We start from the raw sequence: 11,360 nt of genomic DNA, 5'->3' as shown, positions 1-11,360 counted from the left end.
ACTCATATGAATACCAGGGATGAGGATAAGTATACCCCTCATCATCAGGAAGCCTAGAGTGGACATGTAGACATTGTCCATGAGTTGGTAGGTCAAGGCAGATATTCATGCAATAACTGTGAATGGTTTGGCACCCCTGCATAGTACTTATATATGGATTAATACCAGAATGGATTCTTTCTTAATTCATCATGATGCAGATACCAATCTCCAAACTAAAGGCCTCTTGACCCCCTTGCATCTTGCTGCTGGGAATAGAAATAGCAAGGATATGCTGTATCTCCTTCTGTTGAACCATTATTTCAAACCGGGTATGAAGAACAACTTGGAAGAAACTGCATTTGATATTGCCAAAAGGATAAGTATGTATCACTACCTCTTTGAAGTTATGGAAGGCTGTACAAATTATTCTCCTACGTAGTAATGGTTTGGTTAATTTCTTAAATTTCAAAAGTGCCATTCCATCTTTTGTGTCCCTACAAAATATTTTCATAATAAAAAGCAACAGCAATATCTTAATTTAAAAATTCATGGATTCCATGGTATTCTTCCATGTGAATTGCCTCACTTTGATGTCAAAATGTATTCAAGAGTTCTTTGTAAGCATCTATAATGATTTCTGCAGAGTTTGTGTTTTTTTTTTTTTAATTTTACCTTATCTGTTGAAATGAATAGTATAGAAACTAAAGTTATTCCTGGTGCTTGTCTGAAAAAAAGTATATCAAAGTTTGTATAAAGTCCATAATCTATTTCATTATCTTCTAGATATAATACTTTAAAGTCTACATTTTTATAATATATAGGTTCATTAATAAATGTCTCCTTTCAGATTACATTCCATATAGAAAAAGTTAAGATTCCTTTTTTCCTAGGTCCTTATAGTATTTTATTTCTTTGGGATAAGATGATAATATTATCTAATTTCAAGTTTTGTAAAGGTTATGCTATGTAAGAGCCTTTGTAAAGTGAAGATTTAATACACTGATGTCAAACTAACCTTTAATTCTATGAATTACATGTATTGTTACACTTGTATTTTTGTAATCAACTTTTTAATAACTGCTTTTCATTTCTTTCATTTGAAGAATGAAAAATATGGAATAGTTCACGAATTTTTTTATCATCCTTCTGCAAGTGCCATGTTAATATCTGTATTGTTGTCATTTGGTTAGGCCTGCTGCTGAAGCATGTAGTATCCTCTAAATTTAAGTAGTTAATGATGCAATCTTTATACAGGCATATATCCTTGGTTGCCTATTTGTAACAAGGAGCCCTTATTGTTCCTAAAATGCTATTGATCTTATTTCTCTAAATTTCTGTGTATAGTGGGAAAAACTTACATTGTTTGGTCGATTGCTCACATTTGCAATTTTTGTCAATGACTATTTTGTTGTTTTCATTTTAAATTTGATCATATTTTGAAGTCTTTATAGCTAAGTCCAAAGGTGATGCCTTTTCAAGTACTCAATAATCAACTGAGTTAGCTTTGTGGAGCTAATGGATTCAAAGGAAGTCTTGCTTAAGAGCTACTTCTAAACTTCTGCAGCTTAAAAGTTCGCAAAGAAGTCTCACTGGCACAAATGTCTTCCTGACACTTTACCCTTCTCCCATGTAGAAACAAACCAACCAGAATATCTTACCCTGACAGCATAGATTGTCTTACTGGAACAAAACTAATCTTAGTTACAAGGGTCCATAGAGCGATTAACAGTTCAGACCGAAATGTTCAGAATAGAAGGTATTTTATCAAAATACAATTGTTTATTATACCTATCATTTCAAAAGTAGCTAAAGCCAAGAAGGTGAAAAAATTGTTCGTATGCATGATTACCTAATATCCTGGTCTGTCTACCATCCAACCAGGCAGGAACTTACACTACTGACTTTCTATCACCAAATATTTCCATAAAACTTGGAGAAGTCCATAGGTTTCTCCTCGATATTAGGCTTAAATTATTAATGTTTTAATCACAGTATTTCCTCTTGCCTCCAGGCTTACAAATGGTAAAGTTTTAGGTCTAACTCTACCAAAAACTGAGGTAGAGATAATGGAATAATACTTTAAAACAGAGTTGCCATTGATACCCTAACCACAACAGAACAATGCATAACAATTTCCTATATTATAAGTACTTATATATTTTATATTTCTATGTGCTGATCTTAAATTTCTAGAATTGCTAGAATTAATTGATAATTTGACAAATAAATTGAAATTTATTCCCATAAACAAATTGGAATATAAATACTTAGGTTTAGAATATATATTAGAATAAAAAGTATCAAAGCAATGTCTTCGTTATAAACTTGTGATACCTTCTAAGTGTTCTAGGTCTTCTGAATTCACATTGTAAAAAAAAAAACCAGTATTGTTTTCCTCTAATCTATAAGATATTTTACACTGCTGCTGTGTTTATTGTGTTAACTCGCTGGACCCAAAGTGTTTTTCTCCATATTTTTGAAGCATTCTTACTGATTATACCCAAATTTTGCTGATATGATGTGTAAAAACTATTATTCTTCTGTAGCACCCACAGGTTTGAGGATACCAAGTCCCAGTTATTTCATCATCATATAACAAGGGCAAGACTTCTGTCTTTGGCCCATGCAACATGCTAACGGAAAGTAATTGAAGACCCATCTCAATTTCTAATTTCCTATAATATTTCAGGGCCCCAATTCCTTGTAGGAATTAGTAGTAAGCAATTGTGAAATGTAAGGCAACTTAAAATGAAAGATGAGATCACAAAATATAAGAGAATGTACTGTAGTTCAAACTTTCAATTTACAGATGACCAGCCCATATGAGTAAACAAATTCACAAATGTCACAAATTATTTTTATACCCTTCTCCTAATGATAAATGAAAGATTTCAGTCCAGCGTAAGTAGGCCAAAAATAATTACTGGAATGATAGATCCATAATTGTTCTACCAAGGCTAGGAAATCTTGACTTAGAAGTCAAATATAATTTAGAAAATCATTAATTGAGAAGATCCTTAGTGCTTCAAAACACTGGTACTTCAAGAAAACTTAGTTCTGTATTATAAAAATGTTGTCATTCTCAAACCAATGATAACCTACATTTAATCTTCTGAAAGTATATTCCTTTTCCAATAAACTTTTAAAAATGTTATTCACCAAAATAACACTTGACAAGTAGATAATAGTGACATTAAAAGTGTTTCAAGTGTAGGAATCAAGTTACAATAGAGATGATTTATTTACCCAGCATAAATGCCAAGTAAGTTCAACCATTCATTAAAGTGTAGAAATAGTATCTCCCACCATTTGCGTTGCTCAGTAGGTGCCTTCCAGAAATGTGTTAAATAGATCAGCCTTCCATGATTCAAACCCAAATATTAGCTAATAAAGTAAATTTCTTCACATAAGAAGGTATATTTTAAAGTCACTAATAGTTGCCTTATCATGTGTTGCCTTATCATATGGTTTCCCTATCTGTCTAACATAGTAAGGAATATGACTTTAAGTTTTGCATATGGTTAATCATCAGAGATGTGACAAACATAAAATCTGTCTTCTATTTCTATCATATTCCTCTACTGTAGTAAAAATTAGTTTTTTTCTTTTTCCAAAACTTAGAGGTAGTAGAAAATATCATCCCATGTAAAATAAAATAATCACACACCATTGTACAAAGCCATTTATAAAAGCTGGTAGTTAGGTATAAATTCTAAACGATTTTTAAACTTTCTTGTTGACTAAAGATTAATCTTCCAAAAAGATGAGAATAAAATCATATCTAGGTGCTTCACGTCTCCAGTCTTGCAAATTGTTATTGCAGTTCAAGTACATGCAGGATTGAAACTCCATGGAATGTAGGAATGTATATAAACCTTTCAAATTCTAAACAGTTTAACAGAATGACTATCAGGAAGTTGAAACCAGAAAAGAATTATTATAAAGACATAAAATGAATGAAAAATGGAAAATGGGCAAGTACAGCTAGAATACTAATGTACACAAGTAATAAAGGAAGTTGTAAATCTGAAATAAATCTTGGAGAAAGGGTTGGTTCAGATTGATAGAAGGAATGACTCTGAACCAGGAGCATTTGATGGACATATTTAATTGTAACACACTTGCACAACCTTTTGAAATTCAGTTAAAAACACAACTACAAATAAAAACACACAATAATCACAACCAAACAACAATCTCTATAGTGTATGTATATGACCTCACAATATTTTAAGCAGTTAATGAAGGGCAGTCTTTGGAAAAGCAAACAAAGCTGTTCAAAGAATGCAGTTCGGGGTAGGGAAGAATTTTGAACAGATATAAATAGATTGTCAAAGGTTATAAATCATTTACAGGTGCTGCAAATATTTTCTTCTGTGAGTATTCTTTATCTGAAGTGGTTACTCCAGTCCTCAGCCACACTTGATAGCTTGTGAATATAGAATGGAAGAAACAAGATCAAGAACCCATTACACCACTGGAGAGAAAACAGTCCTCTATGGTTTCTCTCATTTCTCTTCACTACTCTTTTCTCATACTTTTAATAAAGTGAAGTGATTTTGAATTATATCTTTCCTTCTTTTTCAGAGAATTACTGTTTGGTAATTAAATGACAATTCACAAATTTTGATGTCTTTTTTGTTTTTAAAGAACTTTGAATTTAAATTCCACTGCAACCTTGTTTCACACAGTGAGAGTCCATTTCCTGGGTAAGGACAATTCTCAAGGGAACCTAAAGGATTTACTGCAAGGTTTGTGAGATTTGTTTGTTTAGTGTGAAAATAAGCCATATTCACCCACATTGCTCCCTCTCAGCTAAGTCTCCATGGATTTCTTTGCATGAAAGCCTATTTTCCCAGGTAACTTTAAATTTTCTTGATAGGCTAAGTTGTTAAAAAGTTTGAACAATTAAAATTTACCTTTCATAAAATTTAAAACTCTTTTGAAATTCTTTTATCAGAATCGCGAATTCACCAATCCTAATTCCACCTTTACCATCAAAAACAGTTCGCATGTGTTTTCATGATATAGTGTCCATGAAACTATTATTTTCCAGTGGCTTTGTTATGCGTATATATGACCATATAAGTTGATGCTGAGCAAAATGAACTCCAAGATATGGAGAGATATTTATTTGTGGTTGTTGTTTTTGATGTACTACGTGATTTCTATTTTCTTTGAGATTTTCTCCTATGGTTTATCCCCTGCTGTGTTTGATTTTGGTACCCTGTGTATTGTGTATACATTTACCTTAATTTGGGAAGGGGACAGGAACAACAAAATGGTGAAATAAAGGACAAAGGGCAAACCAATGCAATAGCAATACTCACAAGACAATAAGTTGGAAATGTACATTACAACTTGTGAGGGATATTGGGGTGAAGGAAAAATTGTGAGAAAAATTAGAGAGGGCATAACAAGTCTGAAAAGTTATGTATTCACTACCTTACAATGGCTGTAACCCCACAACACATCATTTTCACATTAAAATTAAATTATAAAATAAGCTGATGAAATAAAATTTCACTGTTTTGGTATTGTAAATATTATTCTTTATGTAGTATTTTTTTAAAAATAAGTATTATTTGGAATCTAATTTGAATTATTTACCTCTTCTTTATCAGAGGGTAATCAACTTGAATGATTTCCAACTAGATAATTTTTTCACAATATACTTGTCAATATTTTGACAATAGGATAAATTTAGTACTTTCTTATAGTAAAACAGAAAACAGTTTAATTCTATGGAAACCCATAACTTTTAAAAGTAAATAAGTTGTTAAGAGGACAGAATGTATGTGTTCTTCAAAATTCCTATGATTAATAACTACTCATTTTCAAATTCTGAACATTCCGTACCTGAGAGATTCAAAATTTACCTGTTTGCATGTTTTGTAATTCTGCAACAGATGCATTTTCCAATGGGGTGTTACAGACTGAGAAGTAAACAGAAAAAGAGCCACATTCTGGTATAGGATAAAACTATGAAGCATGTTATAATTAATTCTTCAAGCGTAGCAGTTGGTTCTCAGATTCAGCTATTATTTCTATGACCATCAATCACAAGATTTATGCCATAAAGTCATCCTAGAGCAACAGTTTCCAACTTGTAGGGTGCACCTCAAAATTCCCTTAATTCCCATCAAGAATAGCTAATCTCCATTGTGAGAATACACTGCACCTCTGCTAATGTGATGCCCTCCGTGTTCTGGAAAGAACACCACAATAAACTGTGTTGCATCATTTTTCCTCCACTGATATTCTTGCAAATATTATTTATATTCATACTTTTTTAACTATCATACATAATCAGGATGCTAAGGTTGGAAGATTACAGTTCAAAGCCCACTGAACTAGGCCCTGAGAGGAGACTCGAGCTGGGACAGCTTCTTTACAGTTTTTGTTTTTGTTTTAGGGATTATAGAAAAAGAACAAAATCCTTGGCTTCAACCAGCCCAGTTCTTGGAATGAAAAGAATGCCTCTAGGTCCCCCTCCCCTTAAGAACTTAACCCATGTTTGTTCTGTTAAGGACTAACCAGTTAAACAGATAGCCAGTAATCCAGCTCATCCTGGCATGCTGGCTACATCCCGAGTTTACTATATACAGTCTGCCTTTTTCACATACTTATGTTAAACTCCACTAAACTCCTTTGTGTATGTTTACCTCAAGCTCCGCTTTATCATTGAATTCGTGAGTCATTTAAACCAAAAGTGATAGGCTGGTTTAAACAGCCATTATGTGACAAAGTGTAACTTCATTGGCCACCTGCGTGTGGTCTGGTATGACTGCAATCGTTTGGGTGCATGAAAATCTCATTGGTCGCCTACTTGACCAGGCTTCACCTTGTGATTTTTGCCTTTAAAAACCTAAGCACGTGGGCCACTAGGGGTCGCAGTATCAGCTCCTGAGCCTGTGCTGCGGCCCTGGCTGGTCAGTGTAGGAACCTTCTCAATAAAGTTGCTTCTTTAATAACAACTTTGTTGCGGTGGGCTCAGTCACTCCGGACGACTAGGTGGGCTTGCCTGCCTGTGTAGGGGTCTTCCTACTACACCACTCAGGCAGGAAGGTTCCCTAGATTCTTTTCTCCAATAAACTTCTCAGCAAAAGCCAGACAAAAGTGAGCTGAGGTTGAAGTGGTAGGGCACGAGCCTTGAGAATAAACAGGCTCAGAGAGAGTGTCCAGTCCCAGAGTTCAAGCCCTGGGAAAAACCAATAAAACAAAAACAAAAATAAAACAAATCCCAAATCTAGCATTTTTCTCATTGTGTACAGAGGCACGTAATTAAGGAAATTGCTTCCTATGTTACATACAGGTTGAAGAAAGAAGATGTCACACAATTATTCTCTTCATACCATGTTATACCAAAGCCTCAAAAAATTACCCTTTTTCTAAATGTATAAATTAATTTCATCCATTTGTTGGCAACTCTGTCTACATTATTCACATTATCATTTTATACATGAGCTGTTGGAATTATCTATTAACTGAGTTCTAATTATAGAAACGACTTGTACATCTCATTGTTGCAATGGGTCCACCTGTAACCCTAGTTAAACAATTTGTTTTTAGAGAATATGTCCAGCAAAGAATCCATAACTTAACTCTACAAAAGTAGGTGCACTGAATCATTTTGGAATTAATTTTGTTTTCTTGGGAATTTTATCTTGTCGTTCCTTTTGGGTAAACTTAAAGTCATATTTCACTTTTTTATTGGTTGTGGGACTTGAACTCTGATCCTGGGCACTGTCCCTCAGGTCTTCAGTTCAAGTTGAGCGCACTACCACTTTAGCTACAGCACCACTTCCGATTTTCTGGTGGTTAATTGAAGATTAGGGTCTCATGGACTTTCCTGACAAGGCTGGGTTTGAACCACAATCCTCTGGTCTCAACCTCCTGAGCAATTTGATTACAGGTGTAAACCACCAGCACCCATTTCATATTTGCATTTATGTGCACTGAATGACACTGTATAGGCAAAGAATGGAAATTTTAACCAAATGATGACATTGCAGCTTTTCAGAAAAATTGAGGTAGCAGTAAATATGTCCTCCTTTTCCATTTTGTTACATTAATGAGTCATGAGCTATGGGACTCTTACATTAGCATCCTGTGACATCTGTATAGGTGTATTTATAATCAGAAAATGTTCATAGAGAAATATAGAAAGACTAAGACTTTTAGAAAACAAAGGAGATAAGGTGTGAAAGAACAGCATAGAAGGAGATACATTTATCACGCAGAGATTAAGAACTAGCCTAAGAGACTTAGAAAAGCCTAGTTGACAACTAGTTCTTCAATAACCAAAAATGGTTCTCTAGACCAGTTTCTGGTATACATTAGTTACTATAGTTTATTCCTTCCATCTGGAGTTATTCCTTATTTTCTTTCACAACTATTAATTAGCCTCTGCCTTTTTGGTGCCAAAACTGACCAAAAAGATTTCAAAATCACACTTAGACAATTTTTCACTTCGTGATTAGCAGTGATGGCAGAAAATCTTGGAATCCTTGAATTTCCAGAATTAATCTTCAGCTGACATCTAAGCACACTCCTGCCATTAATTGCTGTGACTTAAAGAACAAAATTTTTTCAACACAGTATCCTAACATAGGTATAGTACATGAATTAGGGTCTATTTTCAGGTGTCAGTATGGAAGGAGCAATTATATATTTCAAGTATGCATTCTTTATTTTCCATTTAATAATTTTTTTTGGCCAGTCCAGGGGCTTAAACTCAAGGGTAAGTAATTATTCCTGAGCTATTTTTTTCTCAAGGCTAGTGCTCTACCACTTGCATTCCTTCCAGTGTTTTTCTTTTTTATGTATTACTGAGGAATTGAACCCAGGGTTTCATGCATGCTAGTCAATCACTGTATCATGAAGCCACATTCCCAGAGCCCTAAATGACTTTCTTAATTAGGCATTACATTTACATTCCATAACTATGTATCATAAGTTTAGCCAGGTGCTAGAAAATCATGTAGAAAGCAATACAATACAATAAGTCCAGTAAGCTGGATGGAAAATATATTTAATGGTCTAGCCAGGGCACAGTGGGGCTTACCTCAGGGAGCTGTTTCAAAAGTCTGAGCAAAATAGCTCCTGACCCACAGCCCACCTCCAGAATGAGAGGGTCACCTTGGATTCCAGCCACATGATAATGCTAGGCCCCCTTCTCCAGTACCCATTCAACCAGTTCTTGTGAAAGAGAGAGAGAAAAGTCAGAATCACAATATGTCGGGTGCCGATGGCTCAGAACTCTAATCCTAACTACACAGGAGACTGAGATATGAGGATCATGGTTCATAGCCAGCCCCGGCAGGAACGTCTATGAGACTATTATTTCCAAAGAACCACCAGAAAACAAGAAGTGGTGTTGTGGGCTCAAGTGGTAGAGCACTAGCTTTTTTCTGAGGAGCTCAAGAACAGCGCCCATGCCTAGGCTTCAAGCCACACAACTGACAAGAAGTGGACTACCTGTCACAAGAAGTGGATTGAATAGCCTCCATTTTCCTAGGGAGGATGGTAGTGAAGTCATGCCGAACTTCCTGTGAAGTTGAAGTCATAAGTACTTCCCCTGGCTTCTCTGTACCTCGGCTTCCCCAGCTGCAAATCTCAGCACAGTGAAGCATCCCCTTCCTCACGGGGATAGGGTGATGATGAGAGAAATGTTTTGTTTCATAATCCCCACCTGTTGCACAATTAATAACTGGCCCCACCTGAACCCTTTCCGGGTATCTTCCTATCATTTGCTCACAGAATTGCTGAGAAACTTCTCTGAAGGCCTCTCCCTCTGTGCCAAGCCCTGCTCCAGGGTTCCTTCTGTTTAAATCCCTTGTTTCCTCAAAACTATTCTGTGAGGAGAATGAGGTCTGATGGTTGCGGCCCTACCCAGAGCTTCACCTCTGATCAAGAATGGGCTGCTGTGGACTAAAATTTTGGGATAATCCATCTAAATTGATAACTGAGCATGGCGCTACTTGTCTACCATCCCAACTACACGGGACCAGGCGTGGTGGAGCATACCTGTCCCAGATAGGAGGACCTCGATCCAGTCCAGCCAGAGCATATATTGAGTATCTGCTTCAGAAATGCCCAAGACAGAAAGGTGGCTCCTCAGAGCCAGGGAGAGGAAACAAGCAGGTGGTCATGGTGCCCCCAGAGGGGTGTCTGACCCCGGGTAGTGGTGATTTGGGGCAGCCATTCACCTGTGCTGCTGGGAGAAGGTGCTGGAGGCTGCTCCAGGTGGGTCAAGCAGCAATGGCATCGGCATTGCAAACACATAGTAAGAGCAGAGAACCAGGGCCAGGGACCAGGTCAGGGCTTTAGGCGGGCTTGCAGTGCACCATTGGCTGAGGTTTGAAATCCCACACCTTGAGAAGGGGGGAAGGAAGCCGGGGTGAGGGCAGGCATCTCAATTTCCTACTCCAAAGTCGCTTGAGTCTCTTCTTCACCACTCAGCCACCTCTCCCTTCCTCAACTGCTTTTGAGTGTTGTAAACTAACAGAGGGAATCCCGGGTGCTACTGGGCAGGATGGAATGTGGGCGTAGCTACCATTCTTGTATCCCATTGGTCAGAAAGAACCATGAAAGAATGGGAGTGTGGCCAGAATCCTGTGATGAAAGCAGCATGGACGGAGACACGAAGAATTTCCCAGGGACCAATGTCCAATTTAGTTGGAGACGAGAGGGTGATCTGTTTTAGCTGGATGGCTGCACAGATTGTTGTGTCTGTCTGTGTGTTGCCAGAACTGGACCTTGAACTCAGGATCTGGGCACAGTCTGTGAGCTGCTTTTTCTCAAGGCTCGCCCTCCACACTGGAACCCAGGGCTTCTGGCTTTGTTGACACTGAAGTTGGACAGGCGACTCAAGGACATTCCTGCCTAAGATGAGTTTGAACATGATCCTCCCATCACAGGTTGTAAGTATCAAGAAGGACTGCTGAGAGCCACGGTTGCCTGCCTAATCATTGGTCTTGCTGATATTCTTGGACAGACTGGTGAGTACCCTATCCCTAGGTTGAAGTGGTGGGAGCTGGAGCCCACAGTTGGAATCCTGGTCCTGCCACCTCCAAATGGCAGGAGATCCTAAGGAACTCATTCCTATCCATATGAATACCAATGGAATGTGATGTATGTCATGATTGAATGGACAGTTCTTGAATGATTCTAGGATAAAATTATACACAATTATATTATAGGACACAGATTGATTTTAGTTAATTCTTTATTAAGCATTTAAAAATCACATTCATAAAATGGAGGCATAATGAAATATTGAAGAATTGGGTCTCACATACTGCAAAGGTGCCATTTTTCTGCCAGGACTGGGATTGGAACTCATGGTCTTGGTAACTCTGTTGCACTGTGTGGGA

General features: G+C 37.0%; 1 pseudogene; it reads right to left on the bottom strand.

The window, feature by feature from the left end:
• Positions 1 to 1,089: 1,089 nt before the first annotated feature.
• On the bottom strand, positions 1,090 to 1,189 carry LOC138821436 (U6 spliceosomal RNA; annotated as a pseudogene).
• Between the last annotated feature and the right edge of the window lie 10,171 nt (positions 1,190 to 11,360).

Source organism: Dipodomys merriami, unplaced genomic scaffold (genome assembly GCF_024711535.1).
Source record: "Dipodomys merriami isolate MVZ:Mamm:240054 unplaced genomic scaffold, mDipMer1.0.p SCAF_919, whole genome shotgun sequence".
In the NCBI taxonomy this organism is placed as follows: domain Eukaryota; kingdom Metazoa; phylum Chordata; class Mammalia; order Rodentia; family Heteromyidae; genus Dipodomys; species Dipodomys merriami.
Note: the sequence above shows the minus strand (reverse complement) of the source record. Positions and strands in the feature narration are given on the sequence as shown.